Source organism: Larus michahellis, chromosome 1, assembly GCF_964199755.1.
Source record: "Larus michahellis chromosome 1, bLarMic1.1, whole genome shotgun sequence".
Lineage (NCBI taxonomy): Eukaryota > Metazoa > Chordata > Aves > Charadriiformes > Laridae > Larus > Larus michahellis.
The window spans coordinates 99,104,660-99,126,216 of NC_133896.1; the positions used below are offsets into that span (position 1 = coordinate 99,104,660).

A 21,557-nucleotide genomic window follows, 5' to 3' on the forward strand; every position below is an offset into this window, starting at 1 on the left:
CTGTACACTTTAAAACACAGGCAGCATTAGGACCCATAGTTGGAGGCATATGGCATCATTCTAATTTTGTATACTCCATGACGAGCTCATGAGGACCACACTGACAATTCATAACAGAAACAATATAAGTCCTGTATTGGTTCCCTGTCACCTTGACTGCTGGAAAACCCACCAATTTCACAATAACTAGCACATAAAAAAAATGGACCATCACTCTTATTTTTGGCTGTCCTAACAATTAGTCTTAGGATGAAGTAAAACCAGAACAATTACACTGAAGTAGAAGAACATCACGGAACGCTTATTTCAGGGAAAATACTTTTGGGCTATACTAGTGGGCCTTTTTTTTTTTTCACTTGGGTTAAACGGGTTTAGAGTGACTTTCCCTAAACCTTTTATTTTTTTTCCACTAAGTTGCAAGCTGCTCTGAGCAGCTGAGGAAGACTGGATACTCACTAAATACTCTGAGCTCAACATTTTTGTTTTTTCTTCCCTTAAAGGTGAATTAAAAAACGAGGAAGAAATAATTTTAAAAGTACAATACTCAGTGTTTATACAGTGTCTTTTATCAGAAGAACTCAGAGCGACACATACTTTTTTATTACACTGATCAACCACAAATCCAAAAGACTGGACTTGCAATTACTTTCACAAAAGATATCAGCTTCTAGCAAAAAAACCTTTTTGGTTTTTCAGCACTAAAAAGCCACAGTTTTTAGGACCACAGGAAGGTAAACATCTTTTGATCAGTCCCATCTCATGTGGCCAAAGTCTCACACCCAACTAAAAAGAAAGAATTTTCTTGATGTAGCTAAGCTACACCGTGATCGGGGTATTCTCCTGGTGCCTGGACCACTTGGTTCACAAAAATCTGGAATTCTATCAAAATGCTGATAGGACACAAAATCGCAATGGTGGCAGGTACACCACGAGGGCACTGAGAACCTCTCAGCTCCAAGCTCACACCTTACAAAACATAAGCATCCACATTAGTTTCTGCAAAAGAGCAGACACAAACCCCAGCGCATCCCAAGGCCAGCCTCCTGCTCTGTCCCCCTGGATTTATAATTCTACATAGAACTGAAATAATTCCAGCTCAAAGCAGCATTCTGAAAACTCAGTGTACTAAAAAGTTGTTCTATTCATATGTTCCCATGTCCTAAGGAGACAGGCATAAAACATGACAAAAATATTAGCAATTAGGTTTTAGGGACTGTGATCTCATAGATGAGAACAGAACAAATTCAACTGAAGTCAATGGAATTATACCCACTGACATGAGATCACAACACGGCACTCAAGAAATACCTTAAATCTTAAAATCCCCAGATGCAACGTCTGTGGCCAATGTCTATATTAGCTACACGTGCATTATCCTGAAAGGAGGTTTCAATTATTTTTACAGTGAGATAATGTTCCCTTGACGATCTTAAAGTCTTAGTAGCATATAACAATTAAACTTCATTCTTGAGAAGACAATAGCAAACATCTGCAACTTTGAATCTACACAAGAATTAGCAATTTTTCCATTTTCTTCACAAGAACAGTGACTTTTCCACAACACCATAAAGCTACTGACAAACTACATACAAGAATTTGAGGGGAAAGCAGGGGGAAGTCTTTTCCCAGGCCAAGTACAAACTGGAAGTTTTACACTTTGCCAGTTGCAAGAAAAATGGGAAACAAAACACTTCATTTTGTAATAAAGTATCAGCTAACATACTTAGCAGAAGGAAACACGTTCTTCACCAGCCAAATCTGACTTTCAGTCGGTGAACTAAAAATATATCTGCAGAGGTTTGTTAATACAGTTGACCTCAAAATTTGGAACTTTCTTGCTTCCAGATGCAAAATAGCTCAAAATTATGCATTTTCAGGGAAGGATCCAAAGGCCCCTCTATCGTCTATTCCCCACACAAGTTAATCACCAAGCATTAGTGAACACAGCCAATCCCATAGACTAAGAAAACACTGTTATCCCCACTTTTGGATAGAAAAATCAAGAAATTAGTCTTTTCTGTGTTTTCTTCAATATATTTTACAGCATTGCTACACAAGGTTTAGCTCCCTGCATGATGCCATCACTGACCTTTCCCAGAGCTGCTCTCCTACGTTTGGTCCTAAACTAATTAGAGGAAAGAAAAATAGCACAGTCATCAGGACTGTGAGCAAATGTAGTTTTCTCTTTTCTCCTCCCCTCCCCACTTTTCTTAAGACGAGGTGCTAAAAAAAAAAAAAAAAAAAAGAAGAAAAAAAGAGACTAGATGTACATAGGAGAGAGACAGAAAAGGTAACTTGAAGGTAGCTATATGAAAAAACTACTTAAAGCTTATTTTGCCAGAGGAAAAATGGGGAGCTGACATATCTTAACAAACAACATCAGTACAGGTCAGGCCAACTGTTTACCTCAGCCAGTTAATGCAACCTACATTTTGATTTGTCTGTGCTAGCAATCAAAGAAGAGATAGTTCACTTTTTTTATCTTAATTTAAAGAAGAATAATAAATGGTTACTGCCTCATGACTAAGGACCTCCTTGTAACGTGTGGCCTTAATACTTCTCATGCCATGGCTGTGCGTGGGAACAGTCACTCAGGCCCAGTTCCTGTGAGGACTGGCAGCACCAGCATCTTCAGGCTGCCTTCTGCGCTATGGGCATGTGATTAAAAGAACCAGTGGATCACGCTTGTTCCTCTAAAATGTGCAATCCCATAATTTTCCTACTGTGATGCCGGGGGCAAAGAGACAGGAATGCTAGTTGTGTTCATGCCTAAAGAGAACGAACTCCAGTTACTGGAGAATAATGTTCCTTTGTTCTCTAAATGACTGTTCACCTGCATGGTAATGTTATGAAGGACCTCATCAGTATGTCATTCCCCTGCCCAGCTCACCCAAAATAGGGCATCCAATTCTCCAGCAGCACAGTGACTGCAGAGCCATTCTGCAGCAAGAACCAAATCCCACCTGGCATCCTTTTCAACAGTGCTTAGCGGAGAGGTGGATCTCGTTAGCTGCGCTGCAGACCTTAGGACCAGGAATATTCATTTAGAGATACTACTGGAGGTTACCTGCATTCATAGAAGTAACAAACCCCAGCCCCCACCAACAGCTCTACCCCAGCACACTAGTAGCGATGTACAAATGACAATCCGCCACCCTATGTGATCACCTCCAAGCTGAGCAAGTGGTATATAAGGCCCTTTTTAATGCACAGGAATGCATTCTCCTACAGCTTTACCCGCTTGGGGGTTGGTGGAGAAAAAAGCCTACCAGCAGCATGCAAGCTCTTCAGGCAAGGATGGAAAGACCTGAGAAGAAGGGAATGGAGCAAAAGACAGCAGCTTCATTTCCTGACCTGACATGAAACTTGGCAGGCACTGAAAGGAAGTTAGTCCAGGAGAAATGCTGCAACCAGGAAAATGTCTGCGTATCAGGGACATGGCACTGAGAGAGCTGGTCAGTAATTAAAGTCTCAGCCTCTTCAGATTTTCTTTTTAGCAGAAAGGCTAGCCCATCAAAAACCTAATCCTCTGCAAATCAGTAGGGAGCAGGCAGTCTTGCACTCATTTATTTTTGTGTGAGGACTTTCAAGATCCAATAAAGGTGACACAGACTTATCCCATTCCTCTCAGAAAGCGTCACCAGATCATTCAGAAACTTAACTATAACCCATAGTTATAGATGCGAAGAGCTCAGTTTATGCTATGTTTCTGCATCCCTGGAAGTGTTCAAGGCCAGGCTGGATGGGGCTCTGAGCAGCCTGGTCTAGTGGGAGGTGTCCCTGCCCAGGGCAGGGGGGTTGGAACTAGGTGATCTTTAAGGTCCCTTCTAACGTGAACCATTCTGTGATTCTGTGTGTATTAGCACAGAAACACACAGTATACCACAGATTCGGAAAAATATCTTTTTAGACATGGGGCTGAAGTGACCTCAAAACAAACACCTTCCAGATTAAAGAGGCACCCGTCTAAAGTTCCAGATATGAATGTAGGACCCTGGGTGACAGGGATCTACCTCTGGAAAACCAATAACCTTGGTTCTATAACCATGTCTTGCAGGGGCTCCAGGAACAAGTCTATTCCTTCCCCACAAGCTGTCCCCTGAGGACAGTGAATGAGACTAGCCGAGAACAGGAATTTAAAACAGGCTGCAGGACAGTGGTTTACCAAGAATATAGTGTCTTTGGGACTGCAAACAGGCCAGCCTACATGCAGGACACAGGCACGCTGGCCAACGGAGTCACAGAGAAAGGGCAGAGCTGGATGGGCTGCCACCTGCAGCATGGCAAGGCTCCAAGCACTGACACAGCCCTCTTCAAAGTCTTCAAAATGGTCACAGTGAACACAAGCCCTCCCCGACTTGTGCCAACTGTGTATGATGGACCTTAAAAAGATTAAGGTGCGAAGGTTTAGGAATGCAGGCAGATGCAGATATGAGGCATGGTCTATAGGGAACATAAAGTCGGCTTCAAAAAAACAACCTACTCACTTCCAGTGAGTCGCTAAGGTGGAAAATACAGCTTTTGCTCTGCTCCTTCTGAGGAGGGAGCCATTGCAAGGCTCTAACTGGTGCCCGTGGGGATCCCCTCATTAGTCATCATGGTTTACTATGAACCAGAGGCACTTTCTGTGAATGGCCAAACCACAGTGATGAAACAGATTTCTTCATGTGAAGCAATCCCCTGCCACAACACAGATACTATCAGCTAGTGTCATCATCCTGCGTTTTCTTTTGTGAGTGAAGATGCTCAGTCTGACCGCTTGTGTGTCAAACAGATGGAAACAGCCTGCTGAGAAGGAAGCTTTGGATCATTCCTTGGCAATGCACTCTGGCCCTGGGCTCTAAACCCCGACACACCACATGTAAAGCGGGTTATGCTCTTCACCCATGAACAAGGTGCATCTCCTCAGCAAGGAATGGAGCTCTTATAGCTTATATTTGGCTACAACTCTGCTAAGTGAGAAACACGAGGTTGGACACCGGGCTGTTCCAATGGAGCAGCAATTAAAAACTACAAAGATGCCAAAAAAAAAAAAAAAAAAGGTAAAATTCACAAATGAAGTGATGCAAATTAGAAAGGCGCAAGTAACCTCAAGCGAAGAGCAACAAATCCCAGAGGAGCTCTGGCTTGCCAAGACAAGAGGAGCAGCCAAGCATGCAGGAGCGAGGGCCATCCACTCCGGCTGCCTATGTGCAGAAGGGAGGGAGGGAGGAGGTACACAGGATCCCTCTTTGTAGACACCGCTAGCTCTAAAGCTTCTCCAACTCCAATGGCAGCACAAACACACATCAAGGGAGAACACACGTCATAGCGGAGAGTACATTTTTGCCCTACCAGGCGTAGTTTAGAGTTGCAGCTGTTTGATTCTTACCAAATTTAAAAGACTATCCAGCATATTAGGACAAATTCCTGTGATGAGCTGATCTTATATTGCTGATGACATGGTGATCTTATATTGTCAAGGATCAGGAGTACCAGCAGGATCCTCCAAGCACAGGGACACTACGGGATAGAATTCCTGCAGCTTTTCTTCTGGGATGACCCTTAACATTAATCCAACATAACGTGTTTACAGTTACAGCACTCCCAAATACATACGTATAATACTGTGGCAGATTATACTGTGTTCTGTAGTTCATTTTTTCTCCAAAGAATTTACAGGTTTGGATTTTTATTTTTTTTTTTAAATAACTTCAGCATAGCTAGTGAGCAGTTCATTAGCCCCCTCCCCGCTCCCCCTCCATTTTGGGCATATTTTTACAGTCCAGTAAAAGAAACTGCTCTAAAGTGGGCACACATTATTAAATTAAAAGGAAATTCAGGAGGTCCTGCCCTTGATTCTCTAAAGAATTCCTTCAGCTGTTTTGATATGTCGGGATGTACATAAAACCATTAGGAAGCAATAGTTTAATCCCAGATCAGAAATGACGCTTTCTTATGGTTGGTGTGGGGGTGAGGAATGGGGAGAGTTACAAATCATGCAGTAATTAGGAATATGAGACATCTCAAAGACAAAATGGAAACAGATGGACTAAACTTTTCTATAGCCACTGACAAAGGAAGTGACTATGGTTATGCAAAAATGAAGCATCAATGCAGCTATTACCCAGTGCATCAGCACTGAGTGACTTGGTTTCATTATGCTATGTTTAATTCAGAGCAGTAAGGCAGTCCCTCCAACCGAAAAATTTAATCCAATATAAATGAAAATCCAAAGCAAGTAAATGTAGCAAGCAGTTTAAAAGACATCTAAAAAAAAAAAAACAACCCCGAAAAATGGATGTTCGTCTTATCTTTGCCAAAGTTATATAGTTTGATGGGTTTTGCTTAATTTTGAGGCCAAGCCTTGTTTGCACATTTGTTTCATTCAAACTACAAATAAGGAAAAATATATTCAGGCTACAGTAACCTTGGCTATAGCTAACTATTATTGGTAACAAGGTTGTTTCATTCTACTTTTAACTTGCTTTTGAACTCCAGTTCCTTAAGATGCCTTTGCGATAAAAAAAGACCGTAAATTTTGCAGATTGACTTGAGTTGGCTTCCACTTTACATGTAAACAGGAGTTCTTCACAACTAGCTCACAGTAACACCCTCCGATCACTCCTTGGCAAAAAGCTGTAGAGATCTACCCCCAAGATTAGCCATGAAAACACAAGAGTTGGGGGGAAGAAAGCCTACAGGCTAATTGTTTTTTGGGTTCCCACCCCCCGCATGTTGTATTCAGAGATGACCCAGAGACATAGCTCATTATGCGAAAGACAGTACACAGCTTTGACCCGCTTCATTGTAGCTGAAGTTCATGTTGCATTGCATGGACATGGCTGCAGAAAAGTAAGCACAAAAGCAAAAAATTACATTCCTAAGGAAGTATCAGCTACCTAAAGAAATGAACTAGTAGGTTGGCAACACCTTGCATCACCATGCCAGGAGGGTTAGGTCTCAAAGGCAGGCAAGTGGGTACAGAGTCAGGTAAGCAAACATCTTGTTTACGCTTTAAGGGCTCAAATAATGTGATATTTCACAAAATTTTTCCTACTGTGACATTTTAATTGGTTCATCCAGTTAAATGGCTCCAGGATGAACCTGTGATACTGTAAAGGAAGTAAACTGCCATCCTGTTAGGAAGAGCGCTGAAGACACGGGAGGAACACCCACAAAGAAGCCCTGTCTTCGTAAGCCTGTAAAATTGTATTGCTCTGCATTGCTGTGTAGTCTATTTTAAAACCGATCATGTTCTTGTTTTCTCCTGAGTCTCTCAGCCTGAATCTGCTAGCTTTTCCCATCTTTTAGCTGATCCTGGTCATTCACATCTCTCTCACACCTCAATCCTATTAGCTCAGGTAGCCTACTGGGGGTCTTTACTGGGCCTTTGACTTATACAGGAATTTTTCTGTTAGTGCAAAGAAATCCTAACCAAAGTCTTCAAATGAGACCAATACATACGCTTACAGCTAAGTACAATAAACCTTAAAATTGAACCAACAGCAGTTAGATCAATTACATTTTCTTACAGTGAATAATAATTTCTTTTGTGTTTTAAAAGTAAAGACTTACAGTCATCTGAAGCATGGGAAAATATTTAACACGATTTTCCAAAGCACAGTGTTTCTGAAGCTCTGCCAGTCATGTAGTAGATTGAACACGGCATTATGAAGTATCCTCACGTGTAACCACAGTGATGCTATGATATAGGTTATTTAAAGCCTTGTGAGATTCACTTAAAATTCTAGGTAAAGTACATTTCTGAAAGTATTTCACCGGCAACCGTCCGAAGTTGCGTTCCAAAAAACTGAAGTGCAAATTTCACAGCCTTTAGCCCTGGCAATTTGCTTCCTATAAAATAATCACAAACTTTTATCTTTTGCAGAATAGCTGGGATCCCATGCCCTGGCAGACAGCTTTTGTATTTTATTCCCTAAACAATAAAAATATCACAAGAGCTGCTAGCAGGTTGGAAGGAGGTCAAGAAAACTAGTGTCAGGGGCTTTTTATTTCCTTTCTTTTAAACTCCTTGGGGAGTCTAGTGATCAAAACTTAGCAAAGTGCACAAGTATGTTGTGTAACAGGATTGTTAGATCTGTTGGCTTCAAACTAAAAAGACTATAAAACAAAATTCCTATTATGGATATTTCTTGATGTTTGGTGGTCTGTCATGCATTCCCACTACAGATAGTCATTTTCATCCTCTTGCTATTAAGATCTCTGATTAAAGAGCATTGCTGCAATACTTCCATGAAATTACTGTAATTCGGGAATTTTACTTTTGGGAAAAATGTAACAGAATAATTAACATGTCTATCAATTCTGCTCTTATAATTAATGCCAAAAGTAGAAGGGCTGAATTATTAACCACTTGCTTGCTTTGGCTAGCACATTGACGTTCTAGCACTTCAGCAACACCAGAAGTCGAATCCTCCTCTAGTTCTGCCCCCAAAGACCTGTCCAAACGGGTAGTGCAGACCCACAAGAAACATCTGAGACGTCTCCTTCCTAGAAGGATCTGAACTAGTATTTCACTTCTGATCCACACAAAGGGAAAGCAAACAATTTTGAAGCATATTTCGCATTTACTATTAAGCAATTCTTGGGTGAAGCTTAATAAGCTGGTTTTGATCTATAAGGTTCCCTGTATCTCTGTGCTAACTACATAAGGAATGCCTCGCCTTACTACTTCTGATGGGATGGCCTGAGACTTGCCATTAGTAGAGACAATCTTTCTAAAGCTTTCCTTATCAAAAGCTAAATCCCTTTGGAGAGCTTTTATGTACACAGTAACTCACCACTGTGGACTACGGCCAGTGGTCAGCAAATGGTTTTGAAGCTCCACCAGTGTGACAGAGAAGATTCTAGCCCAAGCGCCATAAACACCATAAGCCAAATCTTAGTCACACATAATTCAATGGCAAACTACCTATTGATTTTGTACAATCCAAAATTTAGTTTCTAGTTACGGAACCTTATTGATTAAAAAACACAAAAAGAATCTGACATTAGACTTCCTCAATATATATACTAAGGTAGAGCATTTTGCTACACTAGCACAAACACCTGATGTTGAAAATGTCCTTCCAAAATTAAAAATTCACATCCTTTAGTATTTCTTACAAAGTATTCCACCTTCCCACACTCCTGGTACTTTATAAGTAGGTTTTAACATCATAAAACAATACATCACATGTAAAATTCATCACATACAGTAGAGTTCTCTCAAAGAAGGTGAAATCACAAATTCTGTGGGCAGTTTAGTACTTTTTCCTCTAAGCAGCTAAGTTAGTCTTTCCCCCAAAAAGTGTAAAGCAGCACTTTACATCTACACATATAATTTGAATATTATTTCTTAACTTCTTAGAGAAAATACTGATGGCTAGTGAGCTTCATTAAAAACCAGACAAACCCCAAAATAAGTACTGCATTTGCTTTTGCATGGAAAAAAGAGGAAAAAAAATATTCTCAAAAAAAGTTACAGCTGAAGGAAGAACGAATAAGTGCTTACACATCTGCTGGAATTACGAGCATCTTACTCACTGAACTATACAGTCTCCAGCTTATCTGACATGGCTCCATGAGTGCATCTTTCTGCCCCCAGCAGGAACAGTTAGAGACGTTTTAAAAGTCTCTGAGGACAGTTTAAAGTGAATCAAAAATGTCGAATCATGAACCAAAAAAATGCCTCAAGCAAAGTCTCTGATACACACGGAAAGATCTGAGTTTAATCTCACAAAAGGCTGATGTTTAAGCACAGAGTAATTTATTAACTATAAAGATGTTTGACCGGTCTAGACATTACCAAGAACCACTTTATTCTGAAATAACATATTTTATCAAATACTCTGTTAAAAAAAAAAAAACCCACCAACAAAAACCCACAAAAAAACCCCTTTGTGCTTTCCACCAAGGAGAAAGCAGCAGAAAAGCATCCATTTTCAATACCGATGGTAAACATACTCCACATCATGTGTGTTGGACAGGTTTTCAGATAACTGTAAGAGAAGCAGCAGCTCTGAAGATGATGCACCAGAAGCAGAAGCATTGCACATAGGGGCAAACTGTTATCTGCATTCACCAAGTATAGAGATAACAAAACAGAATTACTCATCTCTTAGAAAAGCTTCTGGTTTCCCTTGCAAGCCCAGAAAGCGCTCAGTCAGCACAGCTCAGTACTTGCTACTGCTGCCTCTCATTCTCCAGGTAAAGAAGCCACATGTACCCACATCCACACTCATACCATAACCTCCCAGCTAACAGAAGCTAGCCAGCAGGAACCTTGTCCGCAAAGAGGAGGAGAAAAGACGACACTGGAGAAGAGCTGTTCACAGTGAAAGTGAGATGGTATCAGAGAGAGGAAAAAGTGCTTCTGACAGTAGGTGTTTTCTGCTCACTGCGTAAGCTTCACTCAATGAGTTTCATTTCCCAGATTTTTTCGAGTCAAGCATTAAATAGAGCATGACTGAATAAAGATGTGTGCATTGCAAGTGTGTTTTTAATGCCCAGGAAAACAGGGGATCCTAAGAGATAAAAAAAGAACTTGCTGGGTGGGGAGAACCATGGTGCAGATTCAGGATGCAGACAGGAGAGCAGCATCTTTCCATAGCTCCCACCTCGCAACCACTGGAGATGCCTGCAGCAGCTCTGAGCTAAGAGCCAACCACCAGGCATCAATCCAGTCTACATCTACCCAACAGTGTGAGCATGCCCAGGTGGTAAACCTTCATGCCCTCACCAAGTTACTGGCCTCAACAAACTCCCAAAAGAACAAACAGAGATCAGGAAAGCGAGTTGTAATGGAACCTCCCCAAAATGACTCAGTTTGATGTCTATGTGACTTCGCTAAACTGTGAGAAGCCCACTGTATATTTTCTTCCTCTTCAGCCTAGACCCAAATAAAATCAGCAATAGAAAAGTCTGCAGAAGTCATCAGCCTCAGTAGAGGCTGTATGTAATATGCCTGCCAGTAACTGCTGAACACAGGTTTTATATCAAGCCATGCTTCATCCTAAAGTCCTACTGATCTAAACAGTGACACGCAATGCTCATCTCTCCAGGCTGGTTACTGCAAACATGGCTCAGAGTACGTTAGGAGATGGTCAAGTGATGTTCACATGCCTTTTGCTAAACCCAGCTGGCTCTGCTATTTTTTAATTTGTCAAAGGTGAACAGGCAAGGTGAAAGGCGTAAGACACGGAAGGGAATAAACCAGACTCTCAAATTACCAGCTAAGAAAACAGCTGTCAGGAGAGGGAGTAGGACTTTCATCATGTAGTGAAAATGCGATGTCAGTTAGAAGGCGTACGTTTGTTATGTTTCTGTGACTATTTCTGAAATGCGCTCAGTCTATACATTAGGTACGAACTCGAAGGAATTAAAAATAGACAAATTTGATGACTGTTTTTCCCCAGCACCTCCACAATTCTATAGTCTTCAAACGAGCACAAAAACGTAAGATGTCCCTGACACCCAAATCCGACCTTTGCTCACTAACACCTCTCATGTTGCACCAATCAGCTCAGCAAGCTCTTTTCACCCAAACACCACAGGGTTAGTGGGAATAAAAAGCAAGTAGTCAACGAATAGAGGAAATTAATGAAATGCAGCAATATCAAGTAAAATGCTGCTGTGTTTCAAGTTTCTTTTCAGACTACAACCAGACTTTAATTTTTTTTTTTTTAATTATTTTTCAAGGACTAAGCACTCTTCTTTAGAGGAAATCTAACCTCGCTACTTTCCATGCAGCATTCTAAAAATCAAAATGAGTGGTTAGTTCTCCTCATTTTGACTAAGTTGAAGTGCATTTACGAACTGTTAATTCAACAACTGGTGACCATCCTGCTGAGCGGTAACTTTCTTGTATCGAAAGACAGGCCTCAAATATGAAACTAAATAAATTCCTCCATGTGGCTGTAATTGCCTCAAAGGGCCTCATATGCACCCACAAAATGCAAACAAAATTTAAGTAATCCTATAACTATACTTACAGAATTTATGAATATGATTTTATTACAGATTTTGAATAGTTATTTCCTTCCAAAAGAGACAAATATTTAATTTGATGTTTCCTTTTATGGCTTTTCCAGCAAACAATAGAATTGGTTATTGGCCCGGAAAACTGGGTTCCTCTATTTCAGAGGTGTCTCTCTTTTGTGGAGAGACAAATAACATCAAATGTACACTAAAAACAAACGAACCACTAGTGGGTTTATAATTTCTCAGGTTTTAACACACAAAAGGTAAAAGAGTTCAGGTAGAATACGAAGAAAACAAAAGTTCAGGACTTGCTCAAATCAGATGCACTGTATAGTTTAATTTTGATACTAGTCAGTGTTCACAAAAGCCCAGAACTGCCTCAAGTCAGCTTCTAATTATGCAGGCAAACTGGGAAAAGATGACGAGAAAAGACAAAAACATAAATCAAACAAACCACACGTAAAATTAAGCTAAAGCACACTCACGCCATATTATATTCTTTGAAAAAACATAGTGGCTAGATTTCCGTAAGAAGCAGATGCAGGTTTAAGGAGCAGTGGGCACTGTAATTAGAGCAGCCCTTACACTGCACTTGTACTTTTCACAACAATTTGATGCACCAGAAGGTGTTGGGCGAAGCCATGGTCTTGCTAATCCAAAACCCAGAAAGCCATCAGAGTTAAATGAGAGCTGACTAACATAACAAGGAGTTAACCCCTTAAATAAGATACTGTAGGGCACCCTCTTCCCAAGGGATTTCTCAATTGCAATGAAAACAATGTTCCAAATCTAGATTCCATTGCTAGAATGAAAACAAATGCTACAAAGGGCATGACAAGATAAGGGCCTTAGCACAGCCACTTAGTCAAATGATGGGATCTCAAATCCTGCTTCAGTTACCAAATTTAATAGTTTTAGTATGCCCATAAAGACAGGATTCAAACTGATGCTATTCCAAAGGTCACAGCTCACAGATTTCAGGCAATCCATCATCAAATCCCTTAAAAAGTAGCAGCCAAATTTCACATCAGCACCTGATGGGATATTATTAAACCAACAGACCTACACTAAAGCATTCTCACGTAGGAGCTTACAGAAAGCCCTCAAAAAAAGTGTGCTATCATAAAATATACTTAGTCACCTCATGTGACCTCAGCGAACAAGCATCGCGAAGTCATCTCATATGGTATTAAGATTAATTCAGTGCTTTACAAACAATGCTTCTTTCTCCTAAACTAACAACGGAAGCCCTGGTTCCATATTCCCTCCTTCATAGAGCTCTTCAGGGTGTATTCTTCTGCTAAAGACATAAAAAACTTAATTCTTGGCCACTTATGCTCACCACATGAAATGAACTCATTCATCTTCCCCCACTGCTAGCTTGTCCATATTCCAACTTAAATTATTTTTGCCTCTCCAGATTTCCCCTTTTGTGACACCTGAACAAGCAGTTGTATTTTCTCCGCTCAACTCTGTTTCTTCTGTCTTTTTTTCTAATTGAACTGCCAAGATGTTTCTCAAATAGAGGAAAAGTCAAGCTAGAAACTTGTTTTGAAAGCTTCTCCTTTTAGGGAGGGTGAAGTATGAGGAAGAAGGGAGGAGAGGGTCAAGGGAGCTGCTCTTGGTTTTAACTTTCAAAAATGCATGGTATATGGGTCACCCAAACTAGTAAGGTTTTAAAATTCAAAGGAAAGTAACTGCGATTAACAGATGCTTTTACAAGAGCAGTGGTGAGTAAAAACTAGCCACCAGGCAAATTCTAACAAGCCAAATTGGCTAATGATCAAGGAAAGAGGTAGTTGTATCCATCTGCAAAATAAGCAGTATTTTAAAATGATTTTTTTTCTTTTTAACAATCTTTGGAATTCATAGACAGATTTTATTTCCATTTCCTGGAATGAATTGTTATAGTCATGTCCCTCAAGAGATGGAAGCTGTGTTCTAACATTACTAATCCTCCTATCAAAGTATTTGATAAGACACCAATCACAGCATGATGTGGAACAGCCAAAATGTGAAGGCACATTTTGAGAGTCAGAAGAGTTAGGAGAATAGGCCCAATTTGACAGCCCAAAAGAGGTGACGCTGCCGCAGCTCCAGGCTCCCAGGTGCAACCAGCAGCAAGGCTGAAAATGTATTTTTGGTAGGTACACACACTCAGAGCACATGCACACACGGCGTATATACAGATAGATACAGCCAGCCACACAGGCAACACACAGCCCCTCTCTGGCTGAGCAGGAAAAGGTCTGCTAGTGAGAATATATATATTTGATATATACACATGTACTTACTATATGTGTGTGTATATACGCGCGCGCACACACACGTGTCCACAGACACGGACAATACGAACCCTTCCAGCAGCTGATCTCACAAGCTCAGTCTGCCCAGTAGCTGCCCCTGGGTCCCAGTCTCCCCAGCTGCTGGCACCTGGACATACAAGCCCCCAAGGAAGAAAGGAATTTAATAAGATAACACGACAGACTGCACTGCTCAGGTGCACGGCATGGCCACATAAGCATACTGACCAGTAAAGTATTCAGATGCAACTGGTCTGTTTTATGTCCTTATCCCTCTATTTCCTCACACTTGTTTCCCCCCACAACCCCAATCACTCAAACCTCTCCCTTTGCTTGTCTTTGGTTCCCCCCCTAAATATCCCATAAATAGTCCTGTGCAATCCCAAAATGCTCTCCCCCTGCATCCCATCATGTGTGCCCTATACCACAGCAGCAACCCCCTCTCAGTTCAAAAGGTGCTCTGGCCTTGACTCATCTAGATGGGTTTCAGGTCTGGTCCCTGGGGCTGAGGCTTCCTTTGGACAGTCCTGGGAAGGTCCCAGAGCAGATGTCCCTTCCTCTCGGTCCTTAACGTGAGTTCCTGCCTGCCACTGTGCCCATGTGCTCCTCTGGGATTGCAGAGGAGGGCCTTTGGTGGGCTGATGGCCACTTTGATGGCCTGGGAGGAGCCCAGGGCAGGGCACTAGTTGGGATCCCCCGTCTGCCTTTGTCCATGCTCACATAACCTAGCAGATCTTCCCATGCAAGAGTGACCTGGCAACTAGAACACCCTGCCCCCCACCCCCGTCAGCTTTTTTTTCCTTTTCAATTTATTTATTTATAATTGGTGAACATCTGCTCTTCCTATTGAGCATTTAGTATAATTTAGAGGAAGAATGAAAGGCATCTGTATTAGAAACACAAACAGAGGCACTGAGATCAGACCAAACAATCCTCACAGAAAGCATGAAAATAAATTCCAGCTAAAAGCAAAGGTGAATTTTCCAAATTCCATTACTCCTTTTTTTAGAAGGGGATACATTAAACATTTGTCTGTGGTCTTCTTAAACTTTTAGTTTATTATCAGGCAAAGAAAACCATAACTCTCTTTTAACATTCCCCCTGACCGTGGGTACCTTCAGCCTGGCCCAACCCGGAGCTCAGGAGCTGGCTTTGACACATGGGATCCTTTCAGCTGGTCTAGCACATCACCTTGGGGAAGAGGAAGAGCGGCAGCCAGTGCAAGCAGAGGCTGGCTCCCTGGCCAACACAGAGGGCAGGCAGAGCCGGGCTGGCTGACCGCACTCCTGCCAAAAGGTATATTTTGCTTTCTGACCGAGCACTGTACGCACCAGCCTGGTGCGCTTGTGCGGAACAGTAAAGCGTTTCGACCAATTCTTTCCAAGCGTGGGGAAAATTACTGCTGCTTGTGCAATCTGTCTTTTGCCAAACATGAATCTGGGAGCTCAGCTGAGCTGACGTTAGCTTGTCTTCAGTTAAAGAGCCAAAACATCTCGCACTCTGATGCTCTTCTGGCTTCCTCTGTTGACTATAGATTCTGCTAGAAACTTACATCGCAGTCTTAAGTGCCATTTACACCATTAGGATCAAGCAAGGCGTTTCATTTAAGGTACAGTTCAGAAGGTAGTACGTGATACCCGCTTTACGCATATGATGGTGGGCTACCTTGCTCCCGGGAAGAGGCAACTCCAAGCGTCTCCAGACAACTTGCAACCTTTCCACCTTGTTTCTTAAATTGGAAACTTATTTAACCTCTTAATTGACAGCATATAATTGTATTGTTTTACATGCAGTTTGTTCGTAGCATATCCCTTGAAGAAGTTAATTATGTTGAGTTCTTGGGTTTCTATACTACTTAATAAAATTATGTATCACTTAAAAAGCACACCACAAGACGTATAAGCCAAGAAAAGAAAACAGAAGCAAGTAAGAAGGACCTCCCCTTTACAAAACCGACATACTGATCACTTAAAAGCCCGTTTCATAATTTGTCAGGAAATGGCAGTGATGTGTATCAATTTCAAAATAATAAGCATTAAATAAATGCAGAAAACCAATTGAAGGAAGGCTCTTATGAAAGCCTTTTACAGCAGCAATAAACCCCAAATCCTGAAAGACTTAAAATCATAGAATCATAGGGTTGGAAGGGACCTCTGGAGATCATCTAGTCCAACCCCCCTGCCAGAGCAGGGTCACCTAGAGCAGGTTACACAGGAACGCGTCCAGGCAGGTTTTGAATGTCTCCAGAGATGGAGACTCCACCACCTCCCTGGGCTGCCTGTTCCAGTGCTCTGCCACCCTCAAAGTAAAGAAGTTCCTCCTCATATTTAGGTGGAACTTCCTATGCTCAAGTTTGTGCCCATTACCTCTTGTCCTGTCACTGGGCACCACTGAAAAGAGCCTGGTCCCATCCTCCTGACACCCACCCTTTAAGTATTAAGCATTGATGAGATGTTGAGTACTTCTGATAGCTTTCTTTTCCTCCACATGCCTTGAGATGACATCCAGAACGAGCTGTTCCATCATCTTTCCAGGGATGGAGGTGAGGCTGACCGGCCTGTAGTTCCCCGGGTCCTCCTTCTTGCCTTTTTTGAAGACTGGAGTGACATTGGCTTTCCCCCAGTCCTCAAGCAGCTTGGCTGGTCTCCAGGACCTTTCAAAGATGATGGAGAGCGGCCCAGCAATGACTTCCGCCAGCTCCCTCAGCACTCTTGGGTGCATCCCATCAGGGCCCATGGACTTGTGAATATCTAATTGATCCCTCACTCGATCCTCCTCAACCCAAGGGAATTCTTCTTTCCCCATTAATTCCCCTAGTGCCTGGGACTCCTGAGGGCTGGGCTGAGCAGTAAAGACCAAAGCAAAGAAGGCATTCAGTGACTCCGCCTTCTCCGCATCCTCCGTCACCATGACTCCTGTCTCATTCAACAGTGGGCCCACAACTTCTCTGGTCTTCCTTTTGCTTCCAATATACTTGTAGAAGCCCTTCCTGTTGAGCTTGACATCCCTTGCCAGGTTTAATTCCAAGGCAGCCTTGGCTTTTCCTTGTTTCATCCCTGCACGCTCTGGCAGCATTCCTGTAACCCTCCCAAGAGGTCAGTTCATTCTTCCACTTATTGTAGACTTCCTTCTTCCACTTGAGCTTTTTCAGAAGCTCCCTGCTCAACCACGCAGGTCTCCTGCTTCCCCTGGCCAATTTCCTTCTCTTAGGGGTGCACCAATCCTGAGCTTGGAGGAAGTGGTCTTTGACTATCAACCAGCTTTCTTGAGCCCCTTTTGCCTTCCAGAGCCCTAGCCCAAGGGATCCCTCCAAGCAGTTTCTTGAAGAGGTTGAAGTTAGCCCTCCTGAAATCCAGGGTTGTAATTTTACTTCTTGATGTTTTGTGCATAGTACCCATGATCCTGAACTCTATCATGGTCCAAGACCACATGTTCTTACCAAGTACAAGAACTGGCTTATAAACTGCAGTTAAATTAAGAACAAAACAATGGCAATAGGCTTCAGATTTACTTCTGCGATGAGAAATGGCTCATCCAAGAAAAGGGTGTCAACTCACCTGCTTCCACTGTGACTGAGTTTGGGTTGATTCTTACTTTCACTCAAGTCAAGTTTCTATTAACTTGAATGACAGTTGATCGTATTAATGCTCAGAACACCAATGTCTCAAGTTTAGAAACTTAATTGTTGTATACATATCTAGGGAATAAAAGAGCCTCTTCTGTTTATCTCATGATACCTTAAAAGAAAACAACCCATGAGGACATACCAATGTGAATAGGCATGATAAAAAAAACCCTAGCTCCTTCTTCTTTAAATAGCTTTGGTTGGCAAAGCATAAAGGGATTATTGCAGACTTCTCTGCCCATATGACTACTGAGGGATGACTTCAGGTTAGCAAGGTTAAGGAAAGAGCTGAGAGCAGCAGTTCCATTTTTAACTATTTTTAATTCAAAGGCCCCTAAACACTGTCCAGCAATGAGCAAATTTAAACTAAACACAGTTTTTTTTGTGTTCCCCTTTCTCCCAATTACATTTTAGAGTTGCCATAAAAGGGACAGTCAATTAGTGCCACTCCCAATCCAAAATCTGGGTCTGTCACTGCTGTAACTGAAAGGGGCAATTGAGTTTTTGCTATTCTCAAAACCAGCATTCTGCAGATAATGCTTCTGCATTTTTCTTACATCCACTGCTAATAAACTTGATGAACTGTCTACAACTCTCCGCTGACTCAGTATCAGCCAGGTGTGTTTTGGTAACTGTGGGCTTCTTCCCTTTTTACTGTTTCCTCCAAAGCTGATCCATATTTCTAGTGTTCCCAGTGACTTCAATGAGAGTCACCAGCAACTCCTAGGCACGCTACTTTAAAAACAAACAAACGAAAAAACAAACAAAAAAGCAAAACAAAGAGACACAAAGGCTGAAAAGGTTTGCTTTACTTGGTCGGGCTAAGCATAAACCAGCAACATAACAATCCTGCTTTAAAAAAATTGCTATAAAATTCTTGCTTCCCTCAATATTATATTCCTCCTCAACCCTGCATGTAGGGGTAACAGTAAGAAAGACTTAAGACACTTCCAGACACCTAACTACAATTTTTTCTGTAGTAAGCAGACTAATGTCAGCCAGTAAAACTCTCCCATTCTCAATAAGTCAACTATAGGTGTCATTAAAGTAATGGGAACCCATAGCAGGAGAAAGCTAGGGCTCAAAACCAAGTGTCATTGTGTCTTGGGCTACTTTACACTTGACTCATTCCTAGATATTCCAACGTGCTCCAAATTGTGAAATTTACTTGGGAAACCTTTCAGACTTCCCTAAAGTTATTTCTGTCATAGCAAAAAGTAACAGCTAATGTACTGAGATATTTGATTTTAATCACTGTGATAAGAATCTCACTATAGGGAGAGAAGGAAAGAGAAAAAAAAAAAAGAGAGATGGTTGACTTTGGCTGTGGTTGCTGCTGCTGTTGTTTTGCTCATTTACTTTGTTGTAAGTAAAGATACATTTTTTTTTAATGGTGACAGAGCTCGATACCAACTTATTAGCTATAACTTGTATAGTTAATCTTTGTTAGATTCTCCATCACCTGAAGCCTTTGTATCAATATTAGCCACCTCCCTAGAAGATAAGCTGTAGCTCAGCCAAGTTTACTGAGGTCTGTAACAAACTGCTAGATTAGGCTCTATGGTTTATGTTTATGTAAGATCACAACCATGACATAATGTCTCCAACGTTAAGTATCCACTAAGCTATAAAATACACAAAATACAAAGGCCCTAGGAGCTACTAACTCTAATGGATGCAAAGGTGGGCATGTAAAACAGACTGCTATATGACAAAGGAGAAATAATTGAATGCAGTAACTCCAACAGGGGCAACTTCGTTGAGGTATGGAAAAATACTGCAAGCACTATTATGCTGCAATACAGTGCTGAAAATAAAAAAATCACATATTAAAAGAGGACAAACACAACTACAGAACATATCTGTCTTACCAGCACCATGGCAACTGTAAGAGAAAACACATACACTGACCTGAAATAGTAGCAACTTTGTCCAATTAAGAACATTGCTTATAAGGGAACAAGCAAGAGCCGGCTGACCACATATCCATAAAAGTTAGGAATGTTTTCTGTTTCCAGACAGTGTTTCAATGCCTTTGCTATTCCAAAAAAAAAAAAAAAAAGGGGGGGGGGAGGGGGAGAAAAAAATGAAAATAGCAAAGAAAAGAAAAAAGGTGGGTTTGTCCCCGATTTTTCAGTCCCTGAGTGAATGAAGTTAACAAGCTGAACAGATGCATGCTTGAGGGACTTCTCCTAATCCAAACCGTCACGTTTCCACCCACCTTGGAGGCTGCTGATTAATACACATTCCCTGAAGCAGACCCTGATCCCACAGGCTGACCTAACCCTTCCGTAAGCATCCCACTCCTTTCCCTCACCAAAGGGACAATGACTGCTCACACAGATCAGCTGACAAACTCAAAATGAAACAGCTGAATCTGTCCGGTCAGGGATTAACCTGCATTTCATTCAGCTCTGCCTGCCCACTGAACAGCCTTCTGCTAACTGCAATGACTTTGTAAGAAATGCTATGCACAGTTGGATAGACCTGTAAGAATGGTTTTACAAGGCTTATTTGAGACTCTTTCCTCAAGAAAGTCTTACATGGTATGCTTTACAACTGTATATCAGATACTGTCCCTTACCACTGCTGGCCAATTTCAAATAAGAGAGAGAAATCCTGAAGACAGTAAGCTCCTAAAAATCTGGTGAGAAATAAATGCAAAGAATGGAAATTATAATCAAAGCATGTACGGAAAAAAAACCCATAACAGGTGAACTCTGCCATTGTAAGTCTTATTTGGTGGTTCAGCACCAACATTACTTCTGACTGGATGTAGCAGACACTGGCTATTGCATAGTAGAGGTTTCAACGGTGAGCGCAGTGTGAAGCTGAGGTTACTGCAGAGTTGGAGGTACCCAGGCAGAAAAGGACACACATCTAGTCATTAGTACAGCTTCAGGCCACAAACAGTTTGTATCTGCTTGTTTAACCATAACATATTTTTCTACTAGCAAATGACAATGTATGTATGTTCATCGGTTCTCCACATCTGAGCAAAAACCCAAACCAGAAAAACCTGCCTAGAACGTAGTATTATTTACCATCTCCTACAATAAATCTAACTGTAACAGAAGTAGGCTTACTCACATACTGCACTGGACATTTAAATATTGTCTAGCAAGCAAAAATAAGAGCCGATTAGATTTTTTTTTTCCTTTTAAAAACCTCATACAAGTGTGACGCTTTGAAAAGCTGTCGCATGCATACATATACCCTTTGTGCCTTTACTGTGACTACGACAGACAACAGTCTGATTTACAAGTACTTCAGGATTTTGCGAAAACAAGATCAACATGGAAACTGTTCTGCAGCTCAGTGACCCATTGCAACCAACTCAATGCAACTGCTGTGCACGTTTTCCTTCCTAGTAATGCAAGCCTGTAAGCCACCAAATTGGAAGGAAAAAAAGGCAAAACAACAGGTTTTTTTTTTTTTCATTTAATAATCCTTAATAGTTGGGAGTGCTATTCTCTACCCTGCTCAATGACTTTTAAAAAAGCTGTCATTTAAATGTCAAGAATACCGCGTTTCTCACAACTACTTGATCCAGTTCTCCTATCTGCAAGTCTAACAACTGCTGCTGTTTGAAGCATCCAGAATGTTACTTGCACATACTTTATAAAAATGGCATTTGCTAGTAGAAGCAAAGCTTTTAAAGTTTG

The 21,557-nt window shown here is 41.4% G+C and overlaps 2 protein-coding genes across 5 annotated transcripts in view; one reads left to right on the plus strand and one right to left on the minus strand.

Moving 5' to 3' along the window:
• The window catches only part of CMSS1 (cms1 ribosomal small subunit homolog), a 243,138-nt gene that overhangs the window by 54,466 nt on the left and 167,115 nt on the right, over positions 1-21,557 (minus strand). The window lies entirely within an intron of this gene.
• FILIP1L (filamin A interacting protein 1 like) overlaps positions 1-21,557 on the plus strand; it is a 210,032-nt gene that overhangs the window by 23,498 nt on the left and 164,977 nt on the right. The window lies entirely within an intron of this gene.